This window comes from Aythya ferina, assembly GCF_964211825.1.
Source record: "Aythya ferina genome assembly, chromosome: 9".
In the NCBI taxonomy this organism is placed as follows: Eukaryota; Metazoa; Chordata; class Aves; order Anseriformes; family Anatidae; genus Aythya; species Aythya ferina.
Window position 1 is genome coordinate 8,831,907 of NC_140305.1, and position 12,187 is coordinate 8,844,093.

At 38.3% G+C, this 12,187-nt stretch overlaps 1 long non-coding RNA gene across 1 annotated transcript in view; it reads left to right on the forward strand.

Annotated features, from left to right (window-relative positions):
- Positions 1–12,187, forward strand: part of LOC311441088 — a 129,491-nt gene that overhangs the window by 100,560 nt on the left and 16,744 nt on the right. The gene's annotated exons all lie outside the window — the stretch shown is intronic.

The window sequence follows — 12,187 nt, forward strand, 5'->3', positions numbered from 1 at the left end:
AAGATGCAATTTTCCCTCTCAAAATAAGTAGTTCCAAGCAAGCATGATAAAAATGAGTGTGAGCTATGGAAATGATGAGATCACTGTTGAATTAATAAGGAGACTCTTTGCCTGTAAATTTCTTTTTCTTTCACTTACAAATCTTAGGATGCTTGTTACATATTCCCTCACTTCAAGCACAAGGAGCTTATCAGATACCATGTATAAGATACTTATGAGCTTCTTGTGGTCTTTTCTCCATCTGAGGCTTAGCATAAGAAATGTCAAAAGAAAAAATGCTTTACATTAGACTTAGAGCTAGAAATGTAACAGGTTTTCAGTAATGATGGGTGATCAGACTTATGCAAACATGATGAAAAGATCTCAGTGGAATTTTGCTCAAAAAAAAAAAATTTCCCTTATGGGAATATCCTATGAAACCAATTAAAAATAAAAACCAGAGGATTCCATTCAATTTGTTCCAAACAGCTACTGTATGTAATAAAGCACAATTGCTTTTTTTTTTCAGATTTTTTTTTTATATCATTCTTCATAAGACCATGCATAATTATATCTCAGCTAGAAAATCTCAGAGGCTAGTTTTAAAAATCTGCACAAAAGTTCCTGACAGGAATTAATTGCTGTCCATTTGTTCATTATGAATGTATTGTTTAGGGCAGTTTACTCATTTCTGTGTGATACATTCAAGAATTGAGTATTTTCACATGGGCTAGCCAAACTTTGATGTAACAGAGCCACATGCTTTCAAAATTTGGTTTCTTCATGCCTATAATTGAAAAAGTCCCCTCTACTATATTGCACACCAAAAAAATTGCCTAGATTAAATCTAAGATGATGGGCTAACATTGTTTTTAATTGTCTAGAAATTTCTAGTATATCTGAAAAATTGTTTGTATTCATCCCTCTTAGATATTTCATATAACTTGTGTGCTGTGTCTATTCTCTTATTAGAATTTTGCACAGAACAGTTCAGATCTATGCATAACATAGAGATTTGTTAATTAGCCCTGTGATGGAGGTTTTGTGTAGGCAAGCTAATTTGTTCAGGATGGTTCAAGTAGCTCCCCACAGCACTCCATTGTGTCATGTAAACATAGCTAAAGAGCTGAGTCATGGATTGACTTCCATGGGCTGTCACTTGTGGGCAGCAAAGCAGTTTTGACCAGCACAGCAGAACTTGAAAGGTCATTAGTAGCAGCACCTTGTTCTGAAACAGTTGAATGTGTAGAGTGATACTTGTGTTTTATAGCATACAGAAAGATGTCCCTGTGCTGTGCCTAAACATTTCAAAATCTATGTGCTTCATCATACAGAAGTTTCATGGGGCAAAAGGGTTAGACGTTTCTCTTATGGTTAATAGCTCTTATTTGGAAATTCAGTAGGAGGAAGGAAATATTTAAGAAGCAGTAGCTCCTTGTGCAAGAGAGGAGGTGGTCTATCCTGAAGGGCTAATTTTTTTCTCCTGACATCATTTCCTGCATGTTTTTCCCAACTGGTTCTGTTCTGCTCCTTGAAAGTTGCACAGAACTTTCAATATTTGTAGCTTATTACTTCTCTCTGCTGAGTTAAGGATAATTTTAATGTCTCTAATAAAACTTGTTCTTTATACAGCCTGATGTGGATAAAATGCACTATGAGGGGACTCCTGTCTAGCTTTGCTGCAGGGCAACTGGGGTTTTGCACATCATATACAATCACGTTTTGAATCAGAGTACTTCTTTGGAAAATTTAGGTAGCTGTAGAGTTAACATTGGAGGTTGAGAACAAGCTGAATAGAAGACTTAGTAACATGAGAGGCTTGTGGAATGAGTAGCATACTATCATCACAAGACCATCACAAAGATCATAGAGAATTGAAATATTCCTGGACTATCTGCCTCATTCCTGTACAGTGAGGGATGAAGACAGCTGTGTCTTAGAGCATTTACGTAGCTGAGGAGCATGACTGGAGGTACAGGTGACATTTGCCTAACATGAGAGAGGACTAAATCAAACAGGCACAATCCGAACAAATGCATGACACAAGGAAGACAAAAATAATTTTGTTACAATTTGGTACACGATAATGAAGCTATTTGGAGTCTATGTATCTACAGAGTAGATCAGATGATACTGGTCTTTTAGCCACTAAGGGTCAAGAAAACAAAGTAAGAGTGCTTTCAGTTAAGTAAAGTTAGAAGAAGTCTTTCTTTCCCTGGCTTGGAGAAAAAAAAAAAAAAAAAAAAAAAAAAAAAAAAAAAAAAAAGACGTATCTCATAGGAGTCTCATTGTTTTACACACATTTGCAAAATGTCTTGGCATTTGGATAGCCTCTTTATGTAAGTCCCTAAAATAAGTTACAATTCCTGCATGCCAGAGTTGCACAAAATGAGTGCATTTAAACAAGTGTCTGGTGCCTGCCATCCCCCATCAGGCAGCATGGATCAGAGTCTTACACCGCACAGCACTGGTTCCCATGCTGGTGCAGCCAGTTCAGATGAGTTCATATGCAGACCCAGTCATATGGAAGTTGCACCTGGAAGTGCAAGGCAAGTTAGAAGGACTGTCTTTAACTAGCCATTTATATGCTATGGACTTATAAGAAAAAAATCATGAGCCTGAGAATAGGTGTGTATTTCAGGACAGTATTCATTGTCCTCTTACCTAAGACTGGAACAAGATAAGTTTATTTAAAGAAAAAGAAAAATCAATCTGTGAGGATATTATCATTCTAAAAGAGCCACCTCATTCTGAGGTGGACAAATGCTCTTTTCCATCCTGCTGACACTTCTAGGAATAAAAATAGTTGTTCTGTTTGTCCTTCAGCACTTTATTGAACCAGGACTTCAGAGCCTGGTTCACTTCGAATTCATGCTTAATGAAGCATAAGTTGTATTAATAGCAGCTATTAAATCTAGATAGTGTAATAGATATTTCAACTCAATACAGAGGATCTGACAGTGGCTCAAGTAGCAAAGACTGGCAACGCTGAGCTTGTGATGCACTCCAGGGTTTTCAATTCAGTTCCTAATGACACTGTCCATGAATCACTGCCCACATAAGCAGAAGCCTGTTTCTGGATAAGAAAACCCCTTTACAAGAGACAAAGGAGGTTTCAACAACAGTATCAGGGAGGCACAATGCTTTCAGAGAAGCATGGTACAGATCGTGGAAGAAAAATTTCCAGCTAGTGTTAGAGGCCAGCCTGCCAGCTAGGAGAATATTTTTAATAGCCTGAGAATGTCAGTACTCCAGGGGCTTGCATTGCCGGGGAGAGCAATGCAAAAGCATACAGAGAGGGGTAATGAAAAGGACTCTGAGAAGAGCCAATCCTCTCTGACTGCAGACAGCACTGAGCCTGAGCTAATATGCTGTGTGAAACACAAGGTAGCGTGGGGAATGCTGTGTGGAGATACCCAGCCTGGCTTTATACCTAAACCAGCTCAGGCACAGCAGCCTTGAGTAGCCTGAATTCTGCATTCTGCAGACACATCCGCTCTACTTCTTTGCAGACCAGGGAGTTACATTTGTTTGGCATTGTGCCTGTGTTTTTAAGCCCTGTGCAGTCCAACTGCCTTTGCCTCAAGCCATCATGGGAGCTTCTTCACCTATGGCACTGTTTATTCACAGATAAACTGCTAATAGATAATCTGTGTTGAATGTACTTGCCAAGTCAGAAAGGCTAATGGGTGTCTTACAGTCCCATCTCATTCTCTGTACCAGAAGATCCAAAATACTTTATGGAATTAACTAATCAATATATAAAGTACATTACACAAGCAACATGTGTAGTTTCATCTGGTTATTGATCTTTGCTTGTTGACCAAATGAGAGCCTGTGTTTAACTTTAGATATTTAATAACTATGGGAGAAGGGAGGAGTACTATACAGATAGACCAAAATGCTACTGATGTAGGTAAGCAGCATCTGCTCCGTCCAGCTGATACACTTAGTTTGTTTTTTCATTTTTTTTTTTTTTAAGTCCAGAAATCCAGTAGAGAAAAATAAAATTCTGTAATGAACATAATGCTTTTCTGTACCTGTGTATAGATGTCACATAAATGCAAAGTGGTCTCAGTTGTCGCACATAATTTATAGTGTTGCCAGTCACCCCTGTACTAATGTGTACCAGCCACCTCTCTTGCTCTATGTATAGACTAATATACGCCAAGTGCAAATAATCCCAAGGTGAACAATTGCTTTCTGTGACTGTGCATAGGAGTAAAGCCTGATTACTTGAACATTGCAAGTGGCTGTGACTTGGTGCTGAATAATTGCATTTTCAATTGTAGAAAACTTTCAGTTAATGTAACTTCATATCACCAAAAATAAGTACAAAAGAAGACAGCAGTCTTCATATTTAAGACACTTTTTTTTTTTTTCTCTGTGATTCCAGAAGGTCCTGAGAAAGCGGAGCCCAACTAGCAAAGCTTATTTTTAACCTGTTATTGTTATTAACACTTGTATTAATCGTCATGCCCAGCATCAAAAGCAAGTCTAACTCTTGTTCCTTAGCTCTCCAGTGAGTCATTCCTTCCCTTTCACCCTAAAGACTCTCAGTAACTTATTTTTTTGTTTCTTTCTTTAATGCCCCCTCATCCATCTCCACAATACAGCCATGTATTCAGCAGTGTTCCCTCTGACAGTCTGGATGAAGGGTTTGTAAAATCTGGTCACTGGTCCTGAGTCTTCCTCCAAAGTTCATAGTGCCGCAAGCGGTGAGATAGCAGTGTTGGGGCTGTCTCAGTGTTTATTCTGTATGTTTTCCTCCAGAGTTATCAGGTTTTTTGAGAAAGTCTGTGTGTGTGTGCCTGGGTAGTAGGTACTGGTTTCCATCAGACAGGTTTTCTGAAGCAGCTATTGAACAAAGGCTGACGTTTCTGGAGGAGACAGGAAAATGAACCTATTTTTTGGAGAGTGGTCGTTCAATATCTTTTGAAAGCCAAACCACATGGAAGTGCACTAAAATGCAACCCCTTCCAGCATGGCTAAGCAGATGTATTTTGAAATCCTAACTACTTCTTGCTGTCATCCTTAAATGAGAATGGTATTTTGAGTGAATTCTCCCCTTGGTAGTTATTCCACTCAAAAGGGAGGTATTCATGAGATACTACAACAAACATGTCTTGACTTCACTAAAAGCTAGCAAACAAAATAAATTCTTTGTACTCTAGACTTTGATAGCATAAATAATATTGATGCTTGCATCTTTAATAGACTTTATCTTAACATTTATTTTGGCTAATTCCTCAGCTTTTCCTTGGTATTTACCTAAGCAATAGAGAACTAATACTTTGCATCCTATTATTCTAGACCTCTTAATTATTGTTCTAAATGGAACTGAAACCAGCCATTCAGGACAGATAGCATTTATTTATTGTGAAAAGAAACCTAAAAATGACAATGCTGCCATTAAACTGGAGAAACATATAGGATACATCCCTTGAACTCAGCTCATGGTAATGTCAGGAACTTCTACGCTGCTTTCCTGCTTCCCAGTCTCTCACCAGCTATGTGGTTATTGTTGTCTCCTGAACACATGTATGATGGGAATGTAATGCTGATGGCTGACAGTTTTATTCTTAGATGGAAGCTCTGGTTCTTGTGTTTTAACTGTCTCTGGTACTACTGTAGGTCTAATTGAAAAAAAAAAAAAAATCTCATTCACTGGAATAATGAGGTCTTGTTTGTAAAGAGAATCACCTTGTCAGAGTGAAAGCTTTAGTTAGGATTTAGACTTTTAAAAACATAATGTGATACAAGAAGAAGCTATGAGAATTGTGCGCTTCAAAACTGATTGTTTTTCTGCATGGATCTCACTGCTTGTTACACCGCTTGATTTTGTCACCCTAGGAGGTACCTCTCCACTAATATTATATTATTTTGAATTCTTGTTTGTGTAGAACTGGAACCTCTGCTATTTATAATGGAATTTAGAACCATAAAGTTAATTAATATAAGTAATGTGGTAGAAATAATTTCTAGTTTGTTAAATATTCTGGGGGAAGTTTGTTGTGACACTTTATAGAAAAGTGGACCTATCATCAGCTGAAATGCTTTATTAATATGCTGGTCAATATTTGGCAAATGTAGAGCAGTGTATTCTATCTAATTTCTACTGCTGTCTTACACCGCTGTAGACCTGGGCATAAAGTTTATGAGATCAGAGATTTCTATAGCCTTGCAGAATCAATGTTTTTTCATATTAAGCTTTAAAATGTAGGGATTGCCATATTCTTATTTGTCATCTGCTTAACAGAAAAAAATAATCAGTATAAATAATGAATTTCATTAAGATTTGACTGTCACTACTACAATTATCGTCTTTCCCTTAGGCAGCTGGATGTCACAGTCAGATTCAGCTTGCAAACAAGCACTGGTAGAACAAGATTCACTTACAACAGCAGTATTTATGATTGGTGGTAATCATATTAGGATAGTCACTTTTCTATGTAAGCTTTTATGTGGGACTTAACACCAGCAGGGTTTACCATACATTAGAAAAGATAACTAGAAAAGTTATGTTAACTCCATTTTACAGGTGGGGAAAGTGAAGTAGAAAGGAAGTTAATGTGTATTTTGAAGATGGTGAGCAAAAAGGGTAGGAAAATAATCTAGACTCACTAACTAGACTTTAGGCCTGTCCCTTTATCTAGTCTACCATGTCACATTCCAAGTAGAATTTAAAATAATAATTATTGTTACCCATCCCATGTCGTACCATTCCTGAGATTACATCCAAGAATCATCCATGCTACAGGGTACAAAACATACAGTAAAAAAAGTCTTGCAAGCAAAGTATTAAACAGGGGACAACAGGCATCTGCGCACCAGACAGACAATGGAGGGTGAGACAAAGATAAGGAACTATCCTAAAGCAGAAATTATCTAATTAACCTTCTGCAATTTCTGTGAAACTGTGGAACACACAGTATTTCTGTAAAGAGCATATGCTCTGAAATGGTTATCTGTATCCTAATCCACTAAACCATTAGGGATATGGTTTAGTGGGGACTGTTAGTGTTAGGTCAGAGGTTGGACTCTATGATCTTGAGGTCTCTTCCAACCTAGAAATTCTGTGATTCTGTGATTCTGTGATCCTGGAAGAGTCAGGGCAGGAACATTCCACAGTGTGGCTCAGACTTCTGAGACTGCAGATTAAGAGCAAAATTTTGTTTAAGATCTATATAGAAAGGCATTGCAAAATAAATTGCAATAAAAATAAAATCCAAGTCACCCATGGTTATTGGCTTTTTGATGTCTTGAGTACTTCCTGGAAACCTGAAGACACGTTTTTCTTCCTCCCCACTCCAATGACTGTATGTGATCAAGTAAAGACCTCACCACCACACTTTAGTGGGAAGGATATTGTATCCACATGGCCATATAACCTGTGCATTTTCATGGAGGGGTCTGTAAAGTAGATGGACAGGTATGGTGAGAAAATACCTGTCATTTTCTTAATGTCAGACTTGAAGGCGTAGATAGAGATAAATGTGTGCTTTGTGCACACACACCTAAATGGTGTTTGTTTGTTTGTTTTAAGATGTGTTTATCTTTGAAGGTAAGATTATCTTTCTTCCCTATGTCTTCTGTCCCAATCTGTCCCACTTGGATGAAAAACATTGGGCTGTAACTTCTTACTTGGAGAAAGTGGGAGAATAGGCAGGAAGACTGTGAGTACCGCAGGTCTGGTCACATAACACTGCTGGAGCTAGGAGAAAATATTTGGCCATTGCTGTAGTATGGCTGCCACAGTGAGTGCATGTTGTAGAAGGCAGCAAACCAGGAAGACTCTGGATTCTGCTGCTGGTCAAAGTTCAGCGAGCTTGTTGCAGTTGAACCTGAATAACAGTAAATCACTAGACTACTAAGGCTTTTGTTGGCTCCTGTATTCTGCAGAGTAAACTTCATCATGACATGAATGGAAACACAAATCTGCTGGTCCTAAATCTGTTCTGCTTACTTTTTTGTCTCATAATTCTCTGTGCAACAGCAGATCATTTGACCAACTACGTCTTTTAAAATGCATTGAAATATGAGTTCTTGACTATACATGAGCCATCAATATGTGCCACATAAGAGCTAACCATTAACCTCTGTTGCTATTCTGTTTTAGCTAACTTTTAATTTCAATTTTTCATGCTGGTGTATCTTGATCATAGAGCTAAGAAATAAAATGCTGGGTTTTTTTTGTGCCTGTCTTAAGAGATTTTCAACTTCCTGGATTGGGAAAGCTTCATTTGCATTATTTGACTACTTGTGATGTCTTTTTGAACTGACTAAACCCGTAAGCTCTACTGAAGGTTATTCAAAGCCTTTCTAGAAGGAAGGTCACAGATGCCATAAGAGTTTCCGCAGAGACAACAAAGATTTTGAATTATGTATAGAATAAAATAGAAAATATTGCCTATTATATCATACGATAAAAGAGTTTCTTTTCATAGAGTTACAGAAACCATAAAGCTACACTAGCAGATATTCACATTGATTTTTCAGAAGCTCTTCAAGAAATCTCTCAATGAAACACAACAACATCATAATTTATTTGTTAGGAGACAATGTTTTCTAATATTTATTTTGGAATACTCACATATGGTGAGAAGTTACAGTTTTTTTTCTGGAGTGCCCATAACTAATTTTGTTTTCTTTCTCTAAATCACTGCAATTTCATTGTGGTTGATTAGGTCTAGACTCAGAACTTTGGAAAGGCCCATCCTGAATTATTGGTAGGTGTTACAACCCTTTAAATTGCTAGAAAGAAAACGTGTGGTCAAAATCATCAGTTATTTGCATATCTTTTTAGCTCATTGCATAGTAGACCTATATCATAAATTAAGAGAGAATGCCAGCAGTTAGTGGTTACTTTGATTGGAACTGGTGTGTGATATAAGTTTTTGTGTTTTTTCTTTAAAAAAATAATGATAGAAAAAAGTTTAAAAGCAGATTGCTTTCAAGGATGAGGGGAAGAGAAAGACGGGCAGGAATTTCTCTCTAAGGAGGGAAGGATAATTAGTTTTTAAAAACTATTATTATTTTTTTCTATTAAGAAAACAGGCCTTGGAGCTTTGCAAACTGATGAAGGCCTGGCCTTCCCTGGGTGGTGCAGTCAGCACAGCAACTCCTAAGTAATATCTCAGACCCTCAGGAAGCTTTATTATTAAAAAGTGGAAATGATCATATTTAATTGCATGTTGTGCTAGAGGGAATAATCTTTCAGGAGTGCAGGAAGGATTATTTAAATATATCTTGTTGGCTCTCTTTAGGTAAAGAGCGAAATGGAACTTTATCCCAAATGGAACTTTATACCAAAGCCAAGTGGATGTGAATTAGTGTGTGAGGGATTTACGAAGCCCTGGCTACTGTAAAACTTGCTCCTCCTGTAGACTGGTAACAGTGAGGATTTAATTGTGGACCAGTAGACTTTAAAAAGTAGGTGTGAATACTGCTTAAAGTAAAGGAATGAGGCATTTCATCAACCAGAATAACTGCAGTAAGCCTTGTAAACTATTACCAGCACAGAATCAGAGAAAGTTAGGTTGGGACTGACCCCTGCAGGTTGTGTGGTCCCACCCTTATCATCTCCCTGCTTCTAAGCAGGCCAAGCTTCAAAGTTAGACCCAACTTAAAAGTTAGGTTGGGCTGCTCAGGGCCTCAACTTTTTGAGTTTTGAATATCTCTGTGGATGGAAATTCCCTAGCCTCTTTGTGTCCCTCTCCCAGTGTTTGGCTGGCCTCATTGTGAATTTCTAATTGCAATTACACTTGTTGCAACATCCATCTGTTGCCTCTTGTCATTTTGGTAGTATCTCTAAGAAAAAACTGCTGAAGACACCAATTAGAACCTTCCTCAGTTTCCTCCAGACTGAGCAAATACAGCTCTCAGCTTTTCTTGATACATTTGGTACTCCAGATCCCTTACAATCCTGGTGGGCCTCCACTAGATTACCTACTTTGTCAATGTCTTGTACCGGGGAACCCAAAACTGGACACAGAGTTTCAGATACAACCTCAGTAATGCCAGATACAGGGAATAATCACTTCTCTTAGCCTGCTAGTATGTTCTTACTAATGTGGCCAGTAAGTGGTTGTGTTCACCAACAAAAGAGTGCACTGCTTACTCCTGCCCACCTTGACCACCTCGCCCCTCCCTCCCCACAAGTCGTATGCCAAAAAGCTGCTTTCTACCTCTTCAGCCTCCAACCTGTACTGTCGCAGGGTCTTATTCTGTCCAAGGTGTCTTCATGTTTGCCATTTCTAAAGTTTTGTCAGGCTGTTTCTGCAGCATGGTGACGTCCCTCAGAATGGTAGCTTAGTCCTCAGCTGCTTGCCCCATCGCTTTGCTGTCACTCCTGTACGATGTCCCTGCAGAGTGAGGCAGACTGACCGCATACACCTGCTTGCAAGGTTCCTTCTATGTGACAAAGGAAGACACAATTAGGACAGGATGGGATGTTAATGAGATTTGGCAGGTTAGGTTTTAGTTTTTCCTTAAGTCAGAAAACACTGGCTGGCAAACCCCTTAAGCTAACATGACTGGTGACTGCATTTAGCTCAACTTTTGCAAAAACACAGCTATGCTTTTTTGTAAACTCAGAAATTGTGAGGAAGCAAAAGAGGACTAAGTCTAAGTTACTATATGTGTCTCCTCTTATGTGTAAGATGAATTTTATTATGCAGCCTAAATAAGAATAGATCAATAAATGCTAAAAATGAATATCTATCAACTGTTAATACGCAGTTGCTCTGAACAAACATTACATATTTTAACTCAGAAAAAGGCCACATTTATTAGGTCCTGCAGGCTATTGCACTTATTTACAGATAAATATGATAATGTTTTATGGTATTATATGACATTGACCTCATAAATGCAGGCATCATTGATATATATCTTAATTGTATAACCAAAGCCATTTTCACAGTAAATACTGTATCCATTCTATATACTATATTAAATAGCATTCATAGAAAATTATTTACTTACTAGTTTTTTGTTTTGTTCTAGTTCTATATGTCTAAATTGTCTGATGTTTAGCCTTCTCAGTATTGCTGCTTAGGTATACCAGATCTGGCTAAACAGTGTGAATGGATTTCTAAGGCTACGGTGACAGGCTCCATTGTCTGGATGTGAGATGCAGAAAGCAGGGACTACCCGCTGCTTGAAATCTGTACATCTGTAATGCTGCTCTGCAGCCATGACAAACAGGGTTAGGCTCACTGCCTCTTGTTCGTGGTATATAGGCAAGATTTTCCCTGAGAGATTTTTCCAAAGCTGAGGGATGCTGTTCCACTGAAACCAAAAGTGCAACATCTTTCAGCCTGACTTGAGGTTCCAAGCTGGGGATGCTCCATCCCTGGAAGTGTTCAAGGGCAGGCTGGACGGGGCTTTGGCCAACCTGATCTAGTGGGTGGCATCCCTGCCCGTGGCAGGGGGGCTGGAGTTGGATGATCTTCAAGATCCCTTCCACCCCAAGCCGTTCTGTGATTTTATGTTGATGACTTCTCATGCTCAGCATGACCCAGCTAAGACTGGGGAGAGTGATTAGTGGTTCAGGTTAGGCTTTTACCTTTGCTGAGGCTTCAGAGGTGGGACTTAGACTCTTCTGAAAATTCAACCGAGATGAATTGTGTCTTAGTTTTCAGATGTTGGGTACTTAACTGAGAGCTGCTAATTAAATACTTATGTTGAGTTTCTATTGTATTGTGATGCAATTAGTATATCATCTCATTAAAGAATGAGATTCGGTCTGACGAACCAGTGGTGAGGAAAGCTCCACGCAGAGCACAAGGTAAAAAGGAGTCAGGCATATTCCTGCACTCCTGATCAGCACACATGTATCACCTGTGTGAATGTAATTTTTACTCAGATGACTCCAAGTTATATTTTTCACATTTTACTATTTGACATATTGTGTAAAATATTGTATAACCAGTTTTTTCTTGAATATTTTATCATATTTTGTCAGACTGAAATGCAGTATGAAAATAGATGACTTTAAATGTAGATACTAACAAATTTTCAAAAGGTTCCCTTCCCATATTCTCAGAAGAAGGATGAAAAGTTATTTAAATGTTTTAAAACTGCATTGAGTCTTTTGGCACATGACTTATTACTCCCCAGGAATCAGAAAATTTGTGGACAGTTACCAGGTATTTAACCTCTGCCACCAGAGGTGTTAGTGTTTAAGAGATCTTGTTCAGGAAAT